The sequence below is a fragment of the Danio rerio genome, chromosome 5 (genome assembly GCF_052040795.2).
Source record: "Danio rerio strain M-AB ecotype USA chromosome 5, GRCz13ab, whole genome shotgun sequence".
NCBI lineage: Eukaryota > Metazoa > Chordata > Actinopteri > Cypriniformes > Danionidae > Danio > Danio rerio.
In genome coordinates this window covers 17,028,345-17,042,630 of record NC_141025.1, presented here as the reverse complement: position 1 = coordinate 17,042,630, position 14,286 = coordinate 17,028,345, and the positions used below count along the sequence as shown (strand labels likewise).

At 35.4% G+C, this 14,286-nt stretch overlaps 1 protein-coding gene and 1 long non-coding RNA gene across 6 annotated transcripts in view; both read left to right on the top strand.

The window, feature by feature from the left end:
- kremen1 (kringle containing transmembrane protein 1) overlaps positions 1–14,286 on the top strand; it is a 129,164-nt gene that overhangs the window by 92,316 nt on the left and 22,562 nt on the right.
- LOC147843906 (uncharacterized) lies at positions 166–4,427 on the top strand. Its single transcript, XR_015491046.1, has 3 exons — positions 166–2,737; positions 2,776–3,047; positions 4,201–4,427. It is a non-coding gene; the product is annotated as an uncharacterized LOC147843906 (long non-coding RNA).

The window sequence follows — 14,286 nt, the reverse complement described above, 5'->3', positions numbered from 1 at the left end:
GTTTTACATTCTTTGACCATTTTTTGACCTTTTGAAAGACATGTCTGAAGTAAATGTACATTTTCCCATATTATATTGCTTTAAAGTTATTAAATTGCTAAATTACTTTCTTGGTAAGTTTAGTGTTATGGCATGTTTTAGATCCTGAAACTAATCTCAATCAGTGGAATTATTGAGTGATGAATCAAACATTACTAGTAATTTGCAGTAGAGAACTTGAACAGAACATGACAATAACATTTTCAGTAAAATAAATTAATAATAATTATAAAACCAAAATTTTCAGAAGTACAGATAAGTTGCTATATTTTCAATGACTGTTTGTGGATAGTCAACACTGATCTCTTTAATGTGAAAACGGCACTCTGCTCTATCCACATTTAATGTTGAAAATTTTAGTAGTTTGGAATAATAACAGCCAGTGGTTGTACATGCTTCATCGTGCATTTATCAAATGTGCAGGCTAATGCATGATAACATTGCACTGCACATATGTCCCATAGAATTACAGATATGATAAAGTAGCCAGATCCAAGCATTTATATGGTGTTTTTTTTTTTTTTTTTTTTTGCTGTTGAATCATTTTTGCTGTTGGATATTAGAAAAGGAATAAACCACCCCTTCCAATCCAATTGAAATTATATTCAGATTGAGCTCAGTTAGATCAATTAAGTTCCCTGTACATCAGTGTTTCTCAACCACGTTCCTGGAGGACCACTAGCTCTCCACATTTTCCGTGTCTCCTTAACCAAACACACCTGATTCAGATCATCAGATCATTAACAGTAACTGAAAGACCTGTAATGGGTCTGACAGATAAAGGAGACATCCAAAACATGCAGTGTTGGTGGTCATCTAGGAATGTGGTTGAGAAACACTGCTGTACATGACTGTTTTCAAATATGATTGAACTGTCAATCCAATTCCAAATAGATTAATTGGCTGCATGTAAATGTGCATATTTATTACAACACGAAGAAAATGGCTGTTCTTTTTCCCATACTGTGCAGATGTTCATGAACCCTCTGAGAGTTCAAAAACAGGTGTTATTTTTATAGTTCCTTTTGTCTTTCTAATTCTTTCAGCTCGCTGTACTGTACTTCACGACCTCAGGCAGGTCTGCCGAGGGCTGAGAGATGAGATACTAACAGCTCTTTTCACTGTTCGCTCCTTCTGTTGTGCTCATCTGGCTTCTGAAAGCACTTTAATTATTCTGTTTCTATTGAGAAGGTCTTCCTCCATCTTTAATTAAGCATGCAGTCGCTCCCTGAAGGCCGTGGCGGTGAAAAGCATTGATCTCGGCCTCGATTGTGTCGTAATACAGCCTCGGGCATGACTAATGCAATGTGTTCGCCACCTTGCAGATGCACAACATGGGAAAGAATGAAGATGTACAGCAGGGTTCTGTTAAAAGGCCATTACTTTTGTTTGTTTTCCTCGTATGTCGCACTCCAAATGAAGTTTTATTTTTGCGTAAGATGTTGGTAACGACCCTATTGACTTTTCTGTTTGATTCCTTTTTGACTCTCCCAGTGTAAATCTCAAATCTCGCCACCTTGTACTGTAGATGCACAACATGAGAAAGTACAAAGATGCACAGCAGGGCTCTGTTAAAGGGCCATTGCTATTGTATGTTTTTCTCGTATGTTTTTCTCGTAAAAAATATTTTTTTTGCGCAAGATGTTTGTAACGACCCCATTGACTTGTGTGTTTGATTTTCTTTGTCTTTCCCAGTGTAAATCTCATGTACTATAGACAAATGGGTCATGAATAAAGCACAGTGTAACACAAACAAAAGCCCGTCAGAAACGCCTGCCTCATAAACAAATCTACACTCTCAAATTCCCCCGAGCAGAAAATGAAAGCATATTAATAGTCTGTTTTTTATGGAATGATCCACAACATCAACAAATTAATTTCGTTCCGAAGCAGATCCAGCTGTCGTAACTGTAAAAGAAACAAAAAAAAGCTAAACCAAAACACATGTATTTGGGGCTGAATAAGTGTGTCTGTAACAGGAGGGAGCCTGCCAAAACAGGAACACGACTTAAGTATGTGAATTAATGACAGACGAGCAGATCCAAAAGCAGAAAAGAGGATGTGAGGACGCTTTTGAATGATTTACCAACAAATCACCAAACCCCAGACGCTTAATATAGTCCTTTTATAGGTGTTTTACACCAAACTGTGAAGTGCAGCACTAAAACTAGATAATTGCTGCTCTTTAAAAACACTGCTCTACCCAAACTGCGCTGCATTTCCCTGAAGAAGTGTTCATACTGACAGAAACTGGAAATCATTTTTAGGGCACCTACAGTATGATGAAAACCAACTTTTGTCAGCTGTTTAGACAGAACTGTGTGTACAGTAGGTATAGTGTGTCCATTGTAAAATTAAAGTGATAGATCAAAATACTTGCAATTTTTTAGGCCCACTGCAACGTGATGTAGCAGTGTGGTTTTCCCACCCTCCGAATTGATTGACAGCCGGGTATTAACATGTCTTCATAGTAACACTTATAATCATATTCATAAGACAGGACGTGCACAAAGCAACTGAGATTAAAAGATTTGTTCAGCTTTCTGTGATCATCAGCACCTCAAGAATGAGTTTTAGAAATATAAAACGTGTATAAAACAGGGCATGTTGTAATAAATACAGTAAAATCGCAACGGACATTCTTAATTACAGCCACATGTCAGTATAATTATAAAAGAAAATGCTTCAATCTCAGTTTGTGGACTTACATTATAAAAGAAAATGCTTCAATCTCAGTTTGTGGACTTACATCAGGTTTATTTTGTACATTAACTTAAAGGATGTCTACACAGCAGTGGATATTAACAGTGCAAAGATAAACGCATGAGTGTGTGTTAACCTTGTAACAATATTATGCGTGACTCATCATTGCAGAAAGGCTTAAATTAAATCCATAACAAATATATAAAGTAATAGTCGGGAAAGTTGGGCGATCTGCTTCATTCTTGTCTGTCACTGTGCTGTTTATCTAATTAAAGGCTACACGCATCTTTTTCCCTGACGCGCCAGTGGGAACGGTGGGCGGGGAGAACCAGCTCATTTGCATTAAAAGGAAACAAAAACAGCTAAAATGCCATAACAGCTCAAATTTTGCAGATTTAAAAGGGCATAATAAATAATCTGATGGGTGTTTTGAGCTGAAACTTTAAACAAATTCTGGAGACACAGATCTTAAATCTTAAAAGGGGTAAAATAGTTGTCCTTTAATGTAAAATAAAACTTTGATTTTTATTAAACATAAATGTTTCTACATCATGACACAGTGACAAAATTGGAACTTATCCAATTGAATTTAATTGGAAAAACTACATTGAATAAAATTGTTCAATTCAAAGTTTAATGAAATGGAATTCATGAAAAAAATCTACATTTGAAGTTTTATTTAATATTATTATATAATAATTTAAAGAGTTGTCCATATTATGCATTGGGTTGGGACAACTATTACAACTTCAGTCTAAAATAGTAAAATTGTTAATGTAATTTATTTAATAATTTATTTATTTACTTATTTGCTTTGAGTTTTGTGTTGATATATATAAAGTTAAATTAAATCCACAATAATAATAATAATAATAATAATTCCTACCATTATTATTATGATTTAGTGATGACATTATTTAAATTATATTATTGCATTTTATGTATTTTGATGGATTAATTCTTAAAAGAACATATATTTTTGTGAATTATAGTGAATTATGTAAAATAACCAAACAACCAACCAAACAAACAAATAAATAAACATTATTAAATAAAAATGGTAAAATACAAATTAAAAATAAAAAAGTAGTCTAATTTGCTATCATAAAATTAGTTTATTTTATTATTTACATATATTATTTAGTAGAATTAAAGCATACTTTTAATGATTATTTTTAACTTTTGTATTTTTAAAACTAAAAATGAATTGCCAATATTATTTTGTCCATCACCAGGCCTCCCACTTCCTAAATATCAGAATAAACATTAGCTAATTAAACAGCCAAGTTCTGGCAACAACAAGTTAAATATCTGTGAAACGGAGCAGTAATTATTATTCCAGTGAGAGGTTTCACTGTTTCCATAATTTGTATCTGCCCACATACATGGACATAATAAAAAAAAATGTGGGCATACCAAGAGATTTTGATTCATGTGCTGATACTGCCAGCCCACCAGAAACATTAAAGCATCCAGCAATAGAAACGCCTACAACAAGCAACAATACAGCACTACATGACCTCAGCAATAAAGAGGCAGTCAGTGTGAAAGCCTCTGGAGAGCATTAGGTGCTGACCAAACTCTAGATGCGTTAGACACACTTATTTTTCATTCTCCTGTCAATTTTGAGGTTTTGGCCTTTTTGGCATTTAAATTTTTTTCAGTCTGATCCTAAAAAAACATCCAAAAAAACACAAAAAAAGAGCCCTACAGCAAAAATCTCACTCTAATATGTCAATAAAAAGATTTTTGACCCATTTTTTTAATTTAAAAAATATACAAATTATCACATATTTAATTAACATATGCACTGTAAAAAATATCTGTAAATTTGCAATTGTCATTATTTTTATTTTCCATGTTCATTTGTGAAGTATGAGCATGGATATTATAAACTTATTTCGAGAGGATCACATGCTTAGGATTGACCATGACTGGTCCTGTATTATCACGTGATCTACCAATCAGATTAATCCAAACACTCTTTAAATAAGCAGATTTTCTTATCTTAGTTATTTTCATCTTAAAGAATCTCCTCGTCCACCCCTACTCCTCATCTTTCCTAGACAAGGTGGCACGGCGGCTCAGTGGTTAGAACTGTTGCCTCACATCAATTAGGTCACTGGTTTGAGTCCTGGCCAGGCCACTTGACTTTTCTGTGTGGAGTTTACATGTTCTCCCCGTGCTCTTATGGATTTTCCCCAGGTTCTCTAGTTCCACTCGTTAAAGACATGCAGTATAAGTGAATTGATTAAACCAAATTAGCACAGTATATTCACATTTAGTTCTAGTCTTCAAACGCATAAACACGTGACGTTTAGTTAGCGTCTATCACAGAGTGGTAACTTCCAATAATCTATAATAGGCCCAAAAAACCTACCTGAGCTCAGACTCCCCTCTAACCCTATGAAATGGGAGGGAGCCCCAGGCTCGAGGATAACCTGAGCTCAGGACTCTCTCCCAGGACAGTATGCCAAACATGACTTATTATCAATCATCAGCTAAGTGTGAACTCTTGAAATGTTTTTGAATTGCATTATTAGACTTTGATCTTTCTTCCAACAACGTTTTACCTTGAAAAGTGACTTTAATTATTTTTTTTAATAGTTTAAAGTGATGTATTGTCTGATTTGGTGTTGCATATGGAAGTACAAAAACTATGTATTAAACTGCCAGTAAATTTGCAGCTATATTTTATTCATTATTTCAAACTACTTAAATTTTAATGAAAGTCACATTGTTATACTTTGTAGTCGACAGAGCAGAGATCAAGATCCTATAATGCACAACCGTTAATAAACAAAAACAAAAAAAAATGTCTGATACAAAAATATTTGCAGTTCTCAAAGTAATCAATTAACTTTGAATGTAAGGGGATGAGTATTACTTTATTTCTTGCATTAAAGAACTGTTGTTGTGAAAAAAGGAAAAAGTCTCTCTGTGGGAACAAACATATTGTGGAAGGAAGTTTCAGATCATACTATCATTACTATTAGTGTGCTGTACTGTTTAATTAGCCCCTTTCACATTAAAGAGTTACTTTACAGCGTTTACTATCCACAAACTGCAATAGAAAGTAAAACATTTTAGCAACTTATTTGTACTTCTGGAAATGTTGGTTTTATTTTATTGTAATTTATGTTAATTACCAACAATGCTATCATCATGCCCTGTTCTAGTTCTCTAATTTTCAATGATGAATCAGACATGTTTGAAAGGATCTATAACAAGAAATTAACACTAGAACTACAAAGGTGGTCAATTTGAAAGGATTTAAAATTTTGTATTTGAATAACTTTGTTAAAGCAAAACTCATATTACTATAGTACCCTGACTTTTCTTAAATCTGCAGAAATAAGTATTTATTTCACACTTTCAGTGTTGTGAAAACTTTGCTCTCCTGTTTGCCTGACAAAGTGAGTTATGCATCTAGGAAAATACATTAACCATCTAAAATTGTGAATATTGATTTGCAATTGAAATAGTTTTCCATTTTTAATATTTGAAAATGCAATTATCCGCAGTTTTCAGTGTCACACGATCCTTCAGAAATCATTCTAATATGCTAACTTAAAGAAACCTTTTTTTTAATTGAGCTAGAAATTGTAGTGCATTATAAATGGAGATGAAGTTTGTGTGTTCGTGTCTTCATATAGCGTCACGTGTGCAGAAACATGAAGGAAAATAACCTATTTATTCACATACAGTGAGTGACAATTCAAATTGACCAATACCGCCACATGTGGCGCCGCCATGGGACAATGGGATTAGGAAAATGTGTTTAGGTGTTACAACAGTTTGAGAAAATGCCGCCAGGTGGCACAAAAGGACAGGATGCAAACAGATGGAAATATAAAGTAGCAATAAATACCCTTCTGGCCTACTTATAAATGAAGATGAAACAATGAAACAAAGCATTATAACTCCTTCATAAATCATTAAAAATTGTTAACAAGCTTTATTATCATTGTAAACTTAAGTGCTCCGGTTTCCCCCACAGTCCAAAGACATGAGCTATTGGTGAATTGGATAAACTAAATTGTCCGTAGTGTATGTGTGTGAATGTGAGAGTGTATGGCTGCTTTTTTTTATTAATTTATTCAAAAAAGTGCATTAAAGCTGAGATACAACCTGAAAGACGACAATACAACACTTACCATCACAATCATCAGCACTTTTAACAGTTTATTTTACAGACTTATTATATGCTGTTGTTCTATTGGAATTTTCATTACAAAATGGCCGCTGTGCTCTCTAGTGGCTGTTTCCCAAATCGCACTAGAGTGTCGCCTTTTGGTGATTCTATGATCTTTGCTGCAAGCTTCACTCTGTAGAGTAAAATGCTAGCTCAGATAGTTTTTCACAACTATTAATTTAGCGATATTTGTTAACATTTATAATTATTGATGATTTAGGTTGCAATAAATTCAAGTAGTGCTATAATTGTTGTCACTTTCACAAATGTGTTAATTTTACAAGTTAAAAAAGTAAGTACACAAGCTGTGATTGTTTAAAAAATTTAACTGCTTATTATAAGTGTTATATTTAAAAATAAAAATAAAAATTATTTAAAAGTGTTTGTATTTTACAAATAGTCAGCGATATTTTTCATCCAAATCTAAATGGACATATTTCAAATAATGTATTTGCTGAGATGGCCAGTTAATTTGAGAAAACATTCATTATTTTGTATACTACATAAAGATGTAGTTTTGAGTTATCACGCAATGTAATATGTTAATAGAACCTATTTATTGTGCATCTGGACGTAATGTTTTGATATAATACACTGCACCTCAGAGAGTAGAGGAATGATGGGGTTACTCTTGTCAGATACTATGCGATGACGTCACTGATATGCAAATTAGTGTTTGCCATCATATGGCAACATTTAGCTACTTTTCGGGCAGGCTTTACCTACTTTTCATTGAAAATAGTTGGCAACATTGAACGCAATGTTTTAGCCTAAATATAGAGAGTCGTACATGTAAAACATATACACTATCTTTTAATGATGTAACACTCACACTAGCCCAGATCATGATTTACTCCAGTGTACATCACTACATATGATTTACTCATGCATAGATTTTGCAACATTCCAAGTTTTAATGACTGGATCCCATAATTCCACGTTTCTCTGCATCGCAGAGCTCTACATTATTCAGATTACTCCTGTTGTTTTCTGTAGGAGAGAGAAAGTTGTACCGGCCTTTGAGCAACATTGTGAATTAATGATGCCAGAATTGTAATTTTTGGCTGAACCGTCTCTTCAAACATTCAGAAAAGACAGACTGTCTTATTAGCAATAACAAGACGTCTCTTTATTATTTCAGCCCCTCTCCCTCAAGTGTATCTCAGCTCTCAGCTAAAAGTGTTCCTGGCAGCGTCTGCTGGGTGTGGCACAGAAACAACTTATGAATGTATTTTGGAAAAAAAAAAAAGAAACACCCACAATCCTCCGCAAAAAGAACGAGGGGGAGAAGAAAAAAATGCACCCCAGATGTCATCTGAATTTATGTCTGTAATTACCTTTTTTTAATAACACAGGGAGAGAATAAAAGAGGGAAAGAGAGAGGCCCTTCTCAGACACGCTTATCCGTTCTTTCTGCCAAGTGCGTTTGCCAAGAACTGCAGCGTTTGATGTTGTTGTGTTTGTTATCTGGGTGTTTCTTCCCTTCTTCCTTTTGTCAGTATCTCGCTCTCTCTTTTTCACTCGCTTGCTCGCTTTTTCAGTGCTATTATGTCTGCCTTTCTGCTTCGGCGGACTTGTGACACGTCTATCACTCTTGCGTCACCCCCATCAAGCCCTGCAATAACCCAAAATATGAGTTGTGAAGAGCGAGGATGACTCACCGCAGCTGAGATATGATGTGCAATATAAGGCTGGAGACCATCGTTTCTGCACTGAACAATTTTAGAGCACTTCTGAGACTTCAGGGGTATTTACTGTCGCTGTCGAGTGTTTGAAGAAGAGAGTGTCACGCTTCTGAAGAGCAATATCTGGGATGCCGTGATCATTTTTTTTCTGGTGTGTTTGGGTGAAGGCTACCTTTGAATTTGAGCTAACTTCACAATGCTAAAAAGTTTTTATTCTTAATGAATATGATAGTGTGAAGTAGGGCTGCACAATTAGTCAAATGAGATTTTTCATGTGGATACATGTAAAACTAGCTCTGTAATCAGCTGTAAATCTCCAGCAGCTTCTTTTACATGGTGCAGCGTTTACTACGCAGCTCACTGACAAACAGTGTTGGGTAAGTTACTTTAAAAAAGTAATAGATTACAAATTACTGACTACTACTGGAAAATTGTAATCTGATTACATTACGTATTAGTTCATGTAAAAAGTAATCAGATTGCTTTTTACTTTACTTTTAAAACATATAAAATATATCTATAAAATACCAAATAAACTGCAGCTCTTTCATAAATTTCATATTCATTTAATGATATTACAATGGGTTGATCACAGCAGCTTGGTATATTTAAAATACTTAAGAAGTTCGCCCAAAACTTAAAATTTTCTTATCATTCACTTATTTCAAAACTGTTTGTCTTTTTTTCACAAAAGAAGACATTTAGAAGAATAATGGATACTGCACTGCAGTGTTTGGGTGTTCTGTGTTTATCTACTAAAATCTGTTCTTGTCACGTGATTCAAGGTTTTTAACTGGGTGCACCTGGAAAATGAGAGCGCTCATAATATACGCTCCCAATATGTGCGCACACTATAGATGCGATATGTGAGCAGCCCCATAAGCAGCTACATTTCTCTTCACATTCAGAAGGTACCTTTACTCTCACACAAAAAATTCAATTTAGGCTATTTAGACTGAGTCCTCCTAGATTACAAATATTGTTGTAGAATGATTTCTGTTTAAGTGGTGGAACAAGTTGGTGGTCGAGTTAAAAGCGGTTGAAAGTTCTTTAGACAATAGACATAGACTAAATTTCTCAGCAATATTTTAGTTTTTACACTTAAAGAAATCAAAGTAATGTCCGTATTTCCACTTGAAGAGGCAACTGCTCTCGACAGCAGCTTTTTTTAGCTCGTGTTCTCCAGTAATTTAAAAGCACATGCTGATTAATTGACGTTGCAGCAGAAAACGTGATAAATAGAAGCATTTTTTCTTCTAAAAATTATATTTGTAATGTAAGTAGTTCAGTAGTGTAATCAGATTTCACATATTTAAAATGTAATTCGTTACATTACTGCATTCCCCAAAATGTAATTAGAATACAGTAACGGATTACTGTGGAACACCTTACACCCAACTGTGCTGACAAGCTACGCAAAATATTACTGATGATTTAATTGGTGCGATTATAAAATTTAAGAAAATTGTTCTGCAATTTAACAGTTGTTTGCGTCACTTCTCCAAGAATGCTTTGCCATGAAGCGACTATTCCTCTGGCCTTCTAATAATTCTAATAATAAGCCTTGTTTTTAAGGTGCTATTTCCAATTATGATCAAATAAGAGAAACTTACAAACTGTGCAGATCGGGAGGTGGCAAGGACACCACTGCTGTAAAATATGCTTCAACAAAAGAGGTGAAATAGCATAAAAACAAGGTAAACATTGTGGATGCTTAAGCAAGTGTGGCTTTGTTAAAGCTTGGAGTATGTTTTTTTAGCATATAGGTAAAACAAAAAACAAAATCATGTGGATATTTCATAAGAAAATTACAGCGAAGCAAGCCTAAAGCAATGTATTTCATTCAATTGTTTAAAAAGACCTGGACAAAAATAGTTCCTAGAACTGTTGGTGAAAGTATCCACGTTTTAGCATGTTCTCACTGCTAGAACTGGGAACAATTTTTCTTAATATCCCACATATTACTTACTTACTCCATTTATATCGAAGTTGATATTTAGCTACACCATACTGGTGTTTCGAAACATCTATTTTTTTATGAGGTGGGTTGAAAGCCCAACGCTCAACCCCCAACCTGGAGAACCAAGACTTCACACATACACTACAGACAATTTAGCTACCCAGTTCACCTATAGCATGTATTTAGACTGTGGGGGAAACCGGAGCACCCGGTGGAAACAGGCAAACTCTACACAAAAATGCCAACTGACCCAGGCGGGACTCAAACCACAGGCCTTTTTGCTGTGAGGCTAACTACTGAGCCACAGTGTCAACCCATAATAATAAATAACATTATTTTAACTTTTTATTTTTTTATTTTAACAGAATTTCGACAGAATTTGATGAAAAAGTGCATTTCACAGAGTTTCACAGAGAACTAAATGTATTAATGGTACTAAGTTGGCTCCTACTTTAGAGTTGGGGCGAATATAACCCAGCAAAGTAGGAGCTACCAGTAATGTAATTGTGTGCTGACTGGGTAAAACATGCTAGCTGAAACACGAGAACTTTATTTTGAAGTTTTATTATATACAAATACACATATATCTGTTATCTTTGTCTGTGGCCTTTTGTTCTTTTCTCAGTCATGATGATATGTAGCACTACAAGCTGTCATACAGTAAGTGATTTAGTGCTTTTTGCTCTTACAATAGCATAACGTATGTCTGCATTCCATCTCCATTATTATGAAACCCAACACACAACATAAGCACACCTTGAATCACAAAAGAATCTCCAATTGTAGACGTTGTTGATGTCACTGTTGGCTGGTAAACATGACTTCAGAGCTCCTTGAGTGGTAGTGGAGATACAACAAGTAAAATGGGGGGATTTAGTTCTCAGAGGACCAGTCTGATAGTTAATACCTCCAACTACTGTAGCAGGTTCCTTATTAGTGCACTAACTCTACAGCTCATGTAATGTGAGATAGCCATTGCCATGTTCAAAAGATCGGGAAGTCTATTTTGGAATTCCAGCTATTGCTAGAATAAGATTCCAATCAAACCTGTTCTTTCAAATGTAAATTGTACATGAAAGCACCGTGAGTTTTCTTCTTCCTTTGATAGTTGTCATTTAACAGATGAATTTTTTTGCTTGACATTTAACAGATAGTTTTCTTCTAATGTGATTTATGATAAACCGACTCATGTGCCTTGCTCAAAGGCACAGTTGTGATTGTCATCAGTGTTCCTGACCCTCGCCTAACAGCAATCAAACCAGCAACTTTAAAGGTGCTGCATGTAAGTTTTTAACTCTTCTAAAACATAAAAACACCATAATATGTTTGCAGATATTCAAGAAACATGCCAAGTAAACATTCTTGTTTATCTGAAAAACAATGCTGAAGTCAGATATCTTGCTTTAAAAATGCGAGTTACTTGTTGGAACGCTGTCTTTGTTTTTGTTCTTTTAACTCGCCCACTGCCACTTTAGCCACTTATAATTTAGCACCCCGGGTTCTCTTGGTGGAAAACAGCGTATTTCTCTAGTTTATTCAGAAAGGATTCCAAAGGATGCGTCTGTGACTGAAATGGGACCTCCAGTGGACAGTAGCAGACTCCGAAATGAGAGACAGATCCAGAGTTCCACACGAGGTTATTAATTAGCAAATAATATAAATATTACGAATGTAAACATTAGGTGAGCAGGTTACATTGTAACCCTGTGTCCTAACAGCACGGACTTTAAATTCAATTTAAAAAAGCACTGTTCACACAGGCGAGAATGTTCTGGTATTTTTCTGGAAAAGACCAGTCACACATTCAAAACACCGGTAAATTCTGACATCATTAACCAGAAATAAGCTTTAAATGGCGGCACTTGTGTTTGTAAAGATAGAAGGGGTCTAGCTTTTGTTGAGGGTTTTACTTTTGTGTAAAGCTTTATCATTTATGTGGCTGCTTTGTCCCAGAGGCATCCTAAATGTAACAAAGTTGATGAAAGCACATAGAGGAACACTTTTGCATGTCGAGATGTACATAATATGTGTGTGTGCTGAAGCTCACTGGCTGCTTTATGTGCACACACGTTAAGTAACTGAAGCAGAATTCGAAGGTAAACAAACAGCGGTTTTTCATAAGCATTTTATTGATAATTTTTCTCACAGTTGACATTAAGAAGGAGCATGGAAATGATATTTGACTAATATCTAGCAGCTAAAAGTGTCTGGAAAAATGTTCGAAGACTTTTATTTTCATAAACAGAGCAGATGTGAATGTGTCTGAATGTTCTGATTGGCTGGAGTAGACGTCTCACGTCACTGCATTCTAATCGTGAGCGCAATCTTTCCAGCAATTTTCCTTCTGTGTTCACACAGTGCAGCATTCCAGTAAATAACTGGTGATGTTACAACTTCTCTTACCGGAATATTGCTAGAACAAATTTACCGATAAGGGCCTGTTCACACATGATCCCTTTCCTGAAAAGTCTGTATGTGTGAAAGGGGCTATTTTCAGTTTTCTGTTGTTCACCTGTGAGAAATAAAAGCCGTTTCTAATAAATCAATTCGAGGAGTTGGTTAGAAAAGAAACTTCTTTTAATATGGTGAATATTCCTTCTATCGCATGCCATTGCTTTTAATAGAACACTCACTCCTGTTAATCCTGGCAACCTCTGCTTGAGTTTGTTTTGATCCAGGAGTGCAATACCTAGTTCAACCACTGGGTGTCAAATTTACACTGCACCTTTAAAAAAAAAACACTCAACAGATATTTCATCTTATCCCTGCACAGTATCAAAAATCACAGTGTTTTTTTCTAAACTATTTAATAATTTTACACATTTAAGTGATGGGATTAGACACATTCCCAACTGTGTTTAATTTAAGTCTCCAATTCTTTCCATGTTGAGATGCAGCCCTGTAAAAAATTAGATGTGTGTGTGTTGCATCTTTCCATTGTGAAATTGTGTGCCGTATCTGGATGCGAGCCAGTCTAAACGAGCCACATTAACACACGTAATGCCATCGCGCTTGCCAGCCCGAGTGCCTTATAAAATCTTCAAATTCCACTCAGCACTTTGAAGTCCGTTGCATTACTTTTTAAAGCATGGATATTTGCAGTTGTTACCCTTGTTCAGCAAGTCTTTACTGCGTAAGGTATGTTCTGTGATTCTCTTTTGAAGTTTTCGGAGGTAAGTTAACTAAAAAAACATGGCGCTGTCTAAAAACAGCAGCTGTGTTGGTGAAAGAGATGAGCCCTTTTTGTGCAGGGGGAAGCAAACGCTGTGCGTGATGAGAGGTTAAGGACAGATAAATTGATGGTAAAGTACAATCACTCTGTCAGAAGCAGAAGACCTGCAGTCTTTAATCTTGCATGAGCCCCGGAGAGAAAAAAAACTGTCCGGCTTTCAAGTTCAGAGCTGTTGCCATTGAAGTGGCAAAAGAAATTCTCTCTTTTTCCCCTCTTCTCCAGGTATGCGAGAGTGAAAAATTAGATTCTACTCTCTGCAAAAGCATATCAGAGTAATTAAGGCTTTTGTCCTTTATCTAACGATCATAATTACATGCAGTCTTCCGTTTAATTTCCACCCAGAAATTCCTTGCTTGCAGCGATGGATCATCTTTAGATCCAGTCCACTTGAACGGGCCTATGTTTGACTCGTCGCAGCTCATGTGGACATTGTTCCAGATTTATGAGTGGGAGGAAACACAGAGCGCTGCAG